This window comes from Canis lupus, chromosome 20, assembly GCF_011100685.1.
Source record: "Canis lupus familiaris isolate Mischka breed German Shepherd chromosome 20, alternate assembly UU_Cfam_GSD_1.0, whole genome shotgun sequence".
In the NCBI taxonomy this organism is placed as follows: domain Eukaryota; kingdom Metazoa; phylum Chordata; class Mammalia; order Carnivora; family Canidae; genus Canis; species Canis lupus.
Window position 1 is genome coordinate 4,750,921 of NC_049241.1, and position 12,283 is coordinate 4,763,203.

The following is a 12,283-nucleotide window of genomic DNA, read 5'->3' on the forward strand; positions in this document are numbered from 1 at the left end:
AGTGGCATCTGTGGCAGCAAGTCCCTTCCTCCACTGCAGCCCCAGCCTGGGGAGAGAAGCACCGGGGTGTTCTGAACACAGCGGCCAGCCTTCACAGGGTACCCGCCCCCACCCGCAGTCCTCTTCCTCCCAAGGTGCTCACCGAGTCCACCCCTTCCTCTGCCAAAATCTGCCAATTGCCCCCTCCCGCCCTCCCTAGGCTGTGCTGTGCGATGCCCCCGGGCCTTCGCACTCACAGGGCCCTCCACCTGGAACACCTGCTCTGTCTGGCTTGGCTCCACTGAACTTCTCTGCCTAGAACGTTTGCTCAGCCTTCACAGATCCCTGCATGCTGGAAGTCCTTGCCTGCTGTATCTCAATAATGCTTTTCATACCAGGTGAAGATGGTCTATCCACCCCCAAAACCGGGAGCTCCCAGAAAAAGGATAGGGTCCACTTGTCCCGTGTCCCCTACAGTCAGCACAGACATCTGATGGAGTCATCGTGTACGACGATGAGACCTAGGCCCTGCCTCTCCACTTATCTCTACGATGACGCTTGTTTGAAACATGGGATAACGAGAGAATCCACCCAGCTGGCTGATGGAGTGGAGTGGATGGGAGTACCAATGAGGACTCTGGGCATTCAGCAAGGACTCAATAAATGCATCTGGTGTCCCTTCCTCTTGCCGAACAGAAAAAGCTCTGACCTAGCAAACAGAGAGTGAGGGGAAGAATCCCAAGACACAAGTCTTTGGAGATGGACGGACCTGAGTTTGTATCCTGACTCGGTGCGCCCCTCGCAGCCTGTTTTCTCATCTGACTAATGGGGCTAACAATTAGCTCCTGTCTCTGATACGGTGGGGTCTGTATGAAATCCTGTGCAAGGAGTGCTTAGTTGAGTCTGGCACACAGTAGGTGCTTAATAAATAATAAATAACAACTATTTATTTAAAGATTTTATTTTATTTATTTATTTGTCAGAGGGAGCACAAGCAGGGGGAGCAGCAGGTAGAGGGAGGAGCAGGCTCCCCACTGAGCAGCGAGCCATGTGGGGCTCCATCTCAGGACCCTGGGATCATGACCTGAGCCAAAGGCAGATGCTCAACCGACTGAGCCACTCAGGCATCCAGTAACAACTATTAATACTACGATTATTCTGCAGGGACCCCAACCCTTGTGTGTGAGTGGAGATGGGAAAGCCATTGAGGAGATGGTCTGGTTGAAGTCAGACAAGAAAGTCAGGAATCCAGTGCTTTCCACGAATATCATAGTCCACGAGGGTGGTCCTAGGGTCATCTTCATTTTCCAAATGAGGAAACTGAGGCTGAAAGAGGTACAAGATAGCCGTGGGCTCATCCAGCACTCAAGTGGCCAAGCAGGGGCTGTTATGACCACCAGACTACACCACAGCCACTTTCAGGCCATAACGAGGCTCTTGTTATACCCCTACAGTGTGCCAGGCTCCATGCTGAGCACCCTGCTGACTTAGTCCAGGGAAGTGAGGCTGCCAGCCCAGCGTCATATGCACTATTGAGCAGCAGAGCTGCGGGGGGAGCCCAGACAATCCGAGTCCAGAGCAAGAGCTCTGGCCAAGGATGAGGCTGTTCCCCACCTCCGTCAATGCCTTTGGTGAGAAGACAAATGGCCCCAGCAATCTCTGGGACCAGCTGAAATGGACACGTGGAAGGTACAGAAATAAATAAGGATGCACAGAAAGGCAGCATTGGGCCATCAGGGCGGGGAGAGAACCAGCGGCCTGGCCTAGGAGGGATTCCCGTCACCAGTATCTCCTGGAGGATGCCCTGCAAGTGTTCCAACCCGAGGGGTGAGGACGTCCCCGGGGTCAGACCCACATGTGGGTGGGCTCAGCTGGAGGTTCCATTCTGCCCACCTCAGAACCACCACCACCCCTCATGGGCTCAAAGGCCCACAGCTGGAGCCTTGAGACTGGGGTCACACACTCTTGGGGATGGAACGAGCTCAGAAACCCCCCACCTGTGTGGCCTTAGGGAGGGGACCCTTGGTTTCCTCAGCTGTAAAATGGACGCAGTAACTTGTTTCACCTGCCCCCAGGACTGCCCTGGGTCAAATGAAGAAAGGAGGCTCCGAGGGCAGGATGGGGCCGTCCACGGCACCCGGCACAGACAGAGGGCCTGAGGATGTGAAAGGCCATGGAGTGCAGTCACGAGAGTGCTAGAGGGCACAGACTGTGGAACCAGCCCGCCTGGGTTCTAATCCCAGCTCGACTGCTTTCAGGCTGCATGGCAGGGCAGGTCACTTAACCTCTCTGAGCCTCAGTTTCCTCACCCACAAAATGGAGATAATCGCAGTACGTACTTCACATGTTGTAAGGATGAAATGAGCTAAAGTGAACATAAAGCCCCTGGAATGGTACCAGGCATTGAGTAAGTGCTCAGTAGGTGATACACAGGCATCATTACTAAGATGGCTGTTGTGAGGTGTAGCAGAGCTCCAACTTCAGTCTGAGTGGAATTCAGAGAGACCTCGGAGCCTGAGGCAAATGAGCAGGGCAGGTGAGCTGCAGTGGCGGCCTGGGAAAGAACTAATCCTACAGGAAAGGAGCCAAGGGGGATGAGCGCAACCCAAGGGTCCCTACAAGTGGGCCCCTTCACACTGTGGGGGCCCAAAAGGGAGGACAGTGGGAAGGAGTAGGTTTACTTCCCCATCTCTTCCCAGGTTTAAGGGGTCATGGGTTGCCCCTCGTCTAGAGGCACAGGATATACCCAGAAGTCACTCAGGCCCATGGGGCCCTGAAGACCCAGGTCCTACTGAGAAGCTCCCTGGTGCTGTGCTGAGTGCCATCCCAAGAGCAGAGCTGAGGAGCGCATGGTCTCTGTACTCTAGGAGCTCCTAACTGAAGATACTGCTTCTCCCTGAGTCTCTGACCCCATTTGAACGCAGGAGATGGGAATCTATGATGATTCCACATATCAGAGCATCTGTATACCTTCTGTATACAGTAGGTGCTCCATATGCACCTCCTTTCCCCATATGCAGCCCAACTCCTCCAGGCGGCGAGCCCTCTGACAGCTGGCACCTGCGTGGACCCCTGTGGTTCTACCTCCTGTTCTTCTTCCGGCAGCATCACTCGTTCTCCTTGGGAAGTTGCTGCCCCCCCACACTTGGTCTGGGTAGAACTCAGCTCCAGGAAGAGCCCTTGACCCAAACCTTGCTGACGGCACCCTTCCACCCCACCCATGGCACTGAGCTCGGGGATGAGCACACAACCCAAGTCAACCCAATGAAAGACTATTCTGGGACTCAGGGAAATTCCTTCCTCTGGTGGCAGGGCGGGGGTGGTGGTGGTGGCACAGGGATGCAGAGAAGGGGTGTCAGTCTGGAGCTGCTGGTGGCAGAGAGAGAGGGGAGGGAAGAGCAAGGCTCTTGACATCAGGCACTTGGGTGGGACCCACCACGCCTTAAGTTGGTAATACCCCTTTCTAGTTGCTTGAACAATAAATTCCTTTCTTGGCTTAAGCCAGTTTGGGTTGGGTTCTTGGTAACTTGGACCCAAAGGAGTCCTGGCTAATCCAGGGCCTTCCTCATCTCAGAGTCCCAGATTCTCGCACAGACCAGGGGTTCAGCAAATGCACAATGAGCGAATGAATGAAGAACAGCGCATGGATTGACACGCTCCCCAGCGGCCTTCAGCGGCAGCCCCTGCGCCTGGCCCCTGCGCCTCAGCACAAAGGGAGTGACAGATTCCTAGCCTCCAGCGAGCAGCTGCCTGGCAGGCCCGGCACACAGCACAGTCAGTAGTGGGGCTCTGGTTTCCAGGCACCTGACGCTTGTCTGTTATCTCAGCTGCATCCTGCCACGGGCCCCTCTTCCATGGTCCCCGGATTTTCACAGGGCTCCCTTCACAGAAACGGCAGCCGCAGGGAGAGTGTGGGAGAGCACAGAGCCTCTTAGAGGAGATGCAACCAGGGTGAACAGCAGATCAGCCCAGAGGGAGAGCCAGGGGGCCTGGGTTCGGGTCCAGGCCGGCCCTGGACCACTGTGCGGCCCTGGGCAAGACTCTGCTGTCCTCTAGCCCTCCCTGAGTTATACTCCAGGATCCCCACTGTGCTCACCCGCCAGGTGCCATCCTGCTTCCTCTGTCCCAAGGCCCAGAGAGGTTCCTCCTATTGCTTGAGGTCACACAGCCACTGTGAGGCAGCCAGGTTGGGATTCAAATACAGGGGCATTGACCACTCTCAACAATGAGCTGACAGGACTCAAGGATGGGCTAAGAGAAGGACACCAATCACAAAGGGATGCGGACCAGCCTCTATTCCTCAGATACTGCTTTTTCCATTCCTGCCTCAGCCTCACAAAGCCCCAGACTCTAGGGTTCCTGCCACCCCACCTGCTTCCAGAAACAAATTAGCATCTCATCAGACATGCCTTTAATCTTCTCAGCCGGCCCTTTCTTCCCTGTGGGCCAAGTGGTGACATTTCTGCCGCCCAGCTCCGCGGATCTGAATAATACGGAGGCCTCCAGGCTCTGCACGCAGAGGAGGGGGTGTAGGGGGGCAGACCCCTCTTCACCACTTCTCCAGGCTGGAGGAGGGAGAGGATGAGGGCCACCAACCATCCATTCACTCATTCAACAAACATTTATTAAGCACCTTCTGTGTGTCAAGCCCAGAGGTACGGCCGTGAACAAAATCAAGCCTTCACAGATATTCTAGCGGGAGAGGCAGAGAAGAAACGACAAATGTAATAATTAGGTAAATGTTGCAATATGTTAGAGCTGAAACATGCTAGGAATAAACAGAGAAGGGTGAAGGGTGTCGGGGTACAGAGAGAAAAACGCTGCTGATTATAAAGGGGTGGTCTCCCCGGAATCCAGACTGTGGTCTCTATACACCTTGTCCCACTAAAGACAGCCCCCCAGGGCTCCTCGGAGAAGTGGCTGATTCCAAGACTGTGAAGGGGAAAGTACAAGATGATCCTGGAAAATCTCGTGGCGCCAGAAAGTAAGGAAATGCTCAAAGTCTGATAGGGGAAAGGCTGACAGGACACAGAAACCAGCCAGCTTTGTGGGGGCTCCCACTGGCCGACTCTGGGTCACTTTGAGCATCAGAAAGAATAATGACTGCAAAGCTGTAAAAATCCATGTGCTTGTGATTCTCGGAAGAAAAAAAACCTCACTGGCCCCTTTGGAGGTCATTATGGCACCAGTTCCTTATTCTATAAACAGAAAATGAAGGCAAAAAATAAAGCATTTATCCTGTCCTCCCGTATGAATGGTATTTTGGGGGGGAACCCTAATAAGGGAAAGTCATTCTTTGCAGAAAAACCACTGCAAGTAAGTGCATAAGAAATCACAGAATTGGAAAACCACCTTTTTTGCCATCCTAATGAGATACAGGGTAAGCTATTGACCATCAGTGGGAGGCTGAAAGAGATCCTATGATGGAGAGACAAGCAGACAGCCCTTGAACCCCTGGACCAATCTTAGCATCACCAAAAGTGGAACATTCTGGCATTATGTGCCTCCTGATAGGATGTGGAAGGAAGCCCACAGCACCATCCGTGACATATTCCTGCCTACAAAATTAGACCTGAATCAAATCCAGCTTTAGACTCAAATACCAGTTGACAGAGAGTACAGGGGACAGAAGAATGTATGAAATGACACCACGAGGCATTTCCACAGGACAAACAACCCGGTTTCCCCAACAAATAATTAGAGTGGGGGAAAAAATGGGCAGGGGGGAGGGGAGGAGGTTATTACAGATTAAAGGAGAATTAAGAGGCTCAGCAACCAAATGCAACCTGGGGATCTTAGCTGGACCCTGATATGAATAAACCCAGTGTGCCAAGACATTTGGGAGCCAACAGGGGAAACCGTACAAGGCCAGAGTATCCACTGACTTGGAGGACTCCTGCTTCATTCTGCTGGGTTGATGCTGTTCTTGCAATTTTATTTAGGGAAAAGTCTATCTGTTGAAGATATAGATGGAACAATAACAAAAAAAAGAAAAAGAAAAAAAAAAGAAGCCTGAGATTTGCCTTTAAAATGCTCCCAGGGGTATTTCTGTGTTATTTAGAAATAAATAAAATTTTCAAATACAATAAAAATAAATGGGGAAGGGTCATAAAAGCCCTCACTGAGAAGTCAACATTTGAAAAAAGTCTGAAAGGGGGGGGGGGGAGGATATGCGCTGCTCCAGGAGGGAGGGAGCAGACCTAGCCTGGGGTAGGAAGGAGGGGGTACACCAGAGATGGGAGATGGGGCATATGCAGGGCCTCCTAAGGACTCTGGCTTTCCTCTGAGGGAGGTGGGAGCCACGGTAGCATTTGGAGCAAAGGAGAGACATGGTCTGACTGATTTAGCACCATCCTCTGCTGCTGGTGGGGGAGGCTGGATGCAGGGAGGAAGCCCCTGCTGGAGGGCAGGGAGCACCAGAGGCCACTGGACCGGGGTGGGGGGGCAGGAGCAGTGATGCCATGGGCAGAATCTGGTTTCTTCTGAAAGTCCATCCCCCTTCCTCTGGCCTTCCTCAGCCAGGGTTACATGTTGGCACAATGGCAGACAGTTTTTTCTTCAGGTCCGGAGCAAGAGCTCTGGGGTCAAGAAAGAGTTGGCTAGCTAAGATGCCAGTCCCCGCTCTCCATGTGGGGCCTCCACTCGGGGCCTCAGTTTCCCACTGGGAAATGAGGATCATGATTAAGAACTCAGACAATCATCAGGCTGCTCTATGGAGACAAGAGAGGTAAGAATGTCCGATAAACTGGTAAGGGCTGGGCTTGTGTCACAAGAGGGAATCAGCCTTTATTAGGTGCATACTACAAGCCAGGCGCAGAGCTCAGGCCTCTACAGGCATCCAGCCCCACCCTATCACAGGTGATATCTCCTGGGGAGCTTAAAACAACTGTGGCTGAATCAGAAACTTTTTGGGTACAAGGGTAGAGAATCACAGCTTCCTTGCTGCCCTTGGAACACAGATGGGGCACTGATGTGCAGAGAGGGAAAGTGACTGCTCCAGCATCACACAGCTTCTGAGCGGCGGAGGAGAGATTTCCAACAGAGCCCAGCCCCTCTTACCTTCTCCAAAGACCCTCACTTTCATCAGACCCTCCCTCCCAGGCCAAGAGCCAGAATGCAACCCCTGCCAGGGGAAGCAGCTCATCTGTCTGAGAGTTCTGAGACATTTCTGAGCCAAGAAATAAAATGCCACCAAGCATTTTCAGCATGGGCCAGGGCGGCTGTCTGACAGGTGTACCAATGGGGCCACCTGCCAGGAAACAGGTGGCATGCCTGTGAATATTCCTGGCTCTGCCTTCACGGCGCAATAATTAGAAGCAAATGCTTGGGCAGGCACATTAACGAGTATGCAGATTAAGCGGTGGGGCACTTGGGCAGAGGTTACAGAAATGCTCTGTTATGGCCAGGCCAGCACCAGCTGCCCCTTCCACCCTGATTCCTGATTCCTGGGCCTCACTCCTCACAGCTGTCCACCCAGTCCTAGGGGGAGGACGGCCTGGTGGGGAGGTTTAGAGTCTGCCAGAGCTGAGTTCCAATCCTGCGCTGCTTGGCCCAGGTGCTCTTGTGTCCTTAAAGGGGGACACATGACCCAGGCACCAGGTGCTTGTGACAGCCTCATGAAATAACACAAGTCTGAGGCCTGCAAGGGCTCTGTGAACAAGACCTATCTTCTAATCATGCACCCGGTGTCGGCTTTCAGATTGCAGTTTCCTGTCTGCAAAATGGGGATTTAAAAAACTAGCATTTATTAAGTATTGCTCCTCAGAAGACACTGTTCCAGCTCCTGCACACAATAACCCTCTCTGTCACCCCATGAGGTGGGGACGATGACTAGCCTCATGTTAGAAACAGGAAGACCAAGGGTCATGGAGCAGGGCCAGGGGCCAAGGTCACACGACACTGAGCCTAAGCCCAGGCAGGCTGGCCCCAAGCCCACCTCCATACCCACTCTGCTGTTCTTTCTAAACACAGACGCCTCTGTTACGGTCTCTGCGTGAGTGTGTGGGTGGGTGTGATGAAATACAGTGAATGTAGCAGAATGAGCCCTGGGGGCACAGCACAGCCCACAGCCAGGCTCCGGCAAGCTTCCCGAATGGCTGGCCTGGGGGCCCTTCCACCTTGTTTTCCACCATGTAGCTGTCCCTGCAGGCAGGACAGCCCAGGTGCCTGGACATAGAGGCAGACGGGACAGGACCCCTCCCCGACCCAGGGCTCCTCTCCCCGTCCACACTGTGGGGACATCCACCTGACACATTGGGGTTGCAAAGGTTCATCCGGGTCAGGTGTAGGAGCTAGTATCACATCCACTCTCTCCCCCTGGCACTAGTCAGTGAGACCCACATCTGGGAGCTGAGGCAAGAAATGAAAGAAGGGGGCAGAAGCTGGGTCCATCCTTCAACAGAGGGACTGGCTGGAGGGCCTGCCTGCTCCTTCCCCTCCTAAAGGGGTGGACCTTGTGCCCCAAGGCCCACAGACCCAGAGAGGCAGGAGAGCAGCCCCCACACAGAGGGGCTGTGTGACACTTCGCTGCTCTGGGCCCCACATCCTAGGCTGTAAGTGGACACCGTCACAGCACTGCCCTGGGGGAGCAGGTGCCTATGAGGCCCGGGGACAGAGCAATGTCAGAGCAGCACCCTGCCCCCTCCTGCGGTGCTCAGCAGGTGTGTGTGCCCCCATCCTGGTGTACGGCACACTAAGAGTACACACGGTGGGGGACCAGGCTTTGTCCCCATCCCCCTCATCACCAGCACAACCTTTAGCATGCCAAGCATTTCACCCTCAAGACCCCAACCATAGGGTAACCTGGGTGGCTCAGGGGTTGGGCATCTGCCTTTGGCTCAGGGCATGATCCCGGGGTCCTGGGATCAAGTCCCACATCAGGCTCCCTGTGAGGAGCCTGCTTCTCCCTCTGCCTGTGTCTCTGCCTCTCTGTCTCTCATGAATAAATACATAAAATCTTTAAAAACAAACAAAAAACCCCAACCTCAAGTACAGAGAGAGAAAGGAGGCGACTTGAGGTTACACGGCTGTTAGTGGCAACTACAGATGGAATGTCTGTGTCCTCCCAAAAGTCATATGTTGAAAACCTAAGGCCCAAGATGACAGTATTGGGAGGTGGGGCCTTTGGGCCATGATAGGGTCATGAGTGTGGAGTCCCCCATGAATGGGATCAGTGCCCTAAAAAAAGAGGCCTCAGGGAGTCTCATCTCCTCCGTGACTATGGAAAGGCACAGACCCCACTCTTCAGCACCCCCTACCCCCTTCCCTGCTTTATTTTTTTCTTTAGCATTTATCATTTGACAAACCACTTTCCACTTGTATTTATTTATTAGCTGACTCCCTCCCCCACTGGAGTGTCAGCGCCATCAGGGCAGAGACCACATGCATCTTGTGCCCAGTCCCAGCACAGAGTAGAGGCTCAACATCTATTTGTTCAGTGAGGCATTTTCCTGCTCTTTGCTGGCTGCTGGTCCTGCCTGAGGCCAGCTACACTCTTTAGTTCAGGAGACACATTCCATTCCTCTCGATTCCCCCTCAACATGGGACAAATGCTTGCTCTAGGTCACCCAGCAATGAGATAGGGCTGGGGTTAGAACCCAGGACCTTTGGCTCCAAGAACTGTTTTATCTTTGTCCCAGGACACTGAAAAAATATTTACAGGGAAGAAGAGGGCAGGCCCTCACAAAGAATCCTGGCTACAAATTATTCAAAGTCCTTGCTATCATGTGGGTTCCAGTTGAGTGAAGCCAACCATCCATCATGGCTAGATTAAATGAGTTTACTAAGTGCCATGGCCTTCCCTGGGGACACTGCATGCCTCTGGGTTGCTATGTCATGTGGCATCCAGGGAATCAAGAGACAGAAAGAAAAGTGCCTGGGTGGATCAGTGGTCAAGCATCTGTCTTCAGCTCAGGGCATGATCTTGGGAGTCCCGGGATCAAGTCCCACATCAGGCTCCCTACAGGGAGCCTACTTCTCCCTCTGCCTGTGTCTCTGCCTCTTTCTGTGTGTCTCTCATGAATAAATAAATAAAATCTTAAAGAGAGAGACAGCAAGAGTTTCAGGCTGATACCTGAGTGGGGTCACTACCCTTGTCAAGGGGAGGGGGATCTTCTTGTCCCCACACCAGGGTCTTGCCTGGGGCTTGGGCAATAGAGGCATTGAGAGAAAGGTAATAATGATGACAGCAGTGACAATCTGGTACCATTTATTCCCAGACTCCATGCATTCAGTTATGCCCCATCATTCATTTACTCCCCCACTGTCACTGAGCAGCTCTTATGCTCCAGCAGAGAATAAAATATGTAACACTTATATTCTGCTAGGGGAGACAGACAACATACAGAATATGCAACAGAATATAGGTTGAAATAAGTACATTGAAGAAAAATACAGTGGGCTGAGAGAATTGTGTGTGGGAGAGACTTCTCTGAGCAAGTCTTTACACAAATGGAGAAACTGGGGGACCCAGCCCTGCATATCTCCAAGCCAGGCAGAGGACATATAGCCAGTGCCAGTGCAAAGGCCCTGAGGTAGAACTGTGCCTGGCATGTTGAAGACTGTCAAGGAAGCCAGTGTGGCTGGAGCTGAGTGAGTCGATGTCTCTGTGGATGTCAAGGGGGTCATAGGGGCAGGTGACAGATGACCAGGTTGGGCACAGTGAGAACCTGGGCTTTCCCTCTGAGGGAGGTGGGAACCATGGGAGGATATGGAGCAGAGGGGTGTGATCAGACTTAGGTTTTAACAGGATTTCTCTGGCTGCTGAGGAAGAACAGATGGTGGCAGGTGAGGATGGAGGCAGGGAAACCAGTAAGGAGGCCACTGCAACTAGGGGATGAGATGTGGGGGACCCAGGGTATGTTTTAGAGAAAAGTGATGACTCATTGCACGCACACATAGTCCTGTGAGGCCAGGAGATGTACATCCTCTTTGCAGGAAAGTAAACTGAGGCCCAGAGAGGTTAAGTCACTTGCCTAATGTCACACAATGAGGAAGTGTCAGAGCTAGGATTATAACTCAGCCACCTGGCTCCAAAGCCTGTGCTTTCTCAACATGACTGTCAGGAGTCTCCTCGGGGCTTATGCCTGACTCTCATGGCAGGAGGTCCAAGGTCTGAGGTCAGAAGAGAAACATCCCTCTCCCATCACTAGCTCCTGGGTCTGCTGCAAAGCAAAGCTGGGAAGAGGCTCAGAGGGATGCTCGGGTAGGAGCAGGGGAGGGGGAGATTGGACAGGTGAGAGAGGAGGTGGCCAGGGAGGTATCTCCAGCTCCCTAGGTCTGTTTGTGTAGTGCAAAGTGAGCACAGCACAGGACACAGAGGGGAACATCTCCCAAGGGGAAGCAGTGGGGAGCAGGGTACAATCAGATGACCCATGTTCCCATCTGAACTCTGCCTTCAGTAGCTGTGTGAGCTGCGGCCTAGCATCTAGCCTCTCTGTGCCTCAGCTCCTCCCCTACGAAATGGAGTGGCTGTGGGGGCAAACACATGGAAAGTGCCCAACCAGCGGTAACAAGGCCATCGGGATCCTCAGCAGGGGACCCAGCGAGAGCCTCTTCACTCCATTGCTGGCAGTGCCCACTGTCCCCACCTTTGGAGCTTTGCCTCATACCTGTTCCCATCCTTTACAGTGGACTCAGGGCCTTCTCCCTGCCCCTAATTCAGGAGTGACAGCCATGACTGCGTCGTGCCTGCTTGCCTGGGATTATGACTTCAGGAGAAAAAAAAAAGATTAACGGCCCTTCTGAAACCAGGAGATTGACAGAGTTTTAAGTTTGGATTCTTGGAATCATCCCGTGTCCACACTGTACCTCCCCCATTTTATTCATTGGAGACTGACGCCCAGGAGGGAGGGGATGTTTGCTGAGCCACCAGACTCCCAGATCCAGGCCGGGTGATGGTGTTGGCCAGTAGGATAGACAAGCATCCTGCCGCACCAGCCCTGAGCCATGGCAGATCCAGGGGTCTTGGGGGGAGAGACACTCAGGGGGAGGGGGGCTTGGGGAAGCAGCTGCTCGCCAACCAACAGGGAAGTACTTCATCATTTTCATACCCGGCTTCCTCTGCCCCCTTCCTCCTCCCAGACGTGTGGAGTTCCTTCCTAGGATCTGGTTCCAAGATGCAACCTTTATATGCATAATCCCTCCAGGTCCTCGTGACCACCCCATGAGGGTGGAGGGCAGTGTTAATGACCATCACTTGCAGGGAGAAGTGACTTGTCCAAGGTCCACAGCTGGTGAGCAGCAGAGGTGGCGGCTGAGCCCAGGACTGCCTGACAGCAAAGCCTGACCTCTTGCCACTCTAGCC

General features: G+C 53.2%; 1 protein-coding gene across 4 annotated transcripts in view; it reads right to left on the reverse strand.

The window, feature by feature from the left end:
- Positions 1-12,283, reverse strand: part of GRIP2 (glutamate receptor interacting protein 2) — a 97,206-nt gene that overhangs the window by 58,388 nt on the left and 26,535 nt on the right. The window lies entirely within an intron of this gene.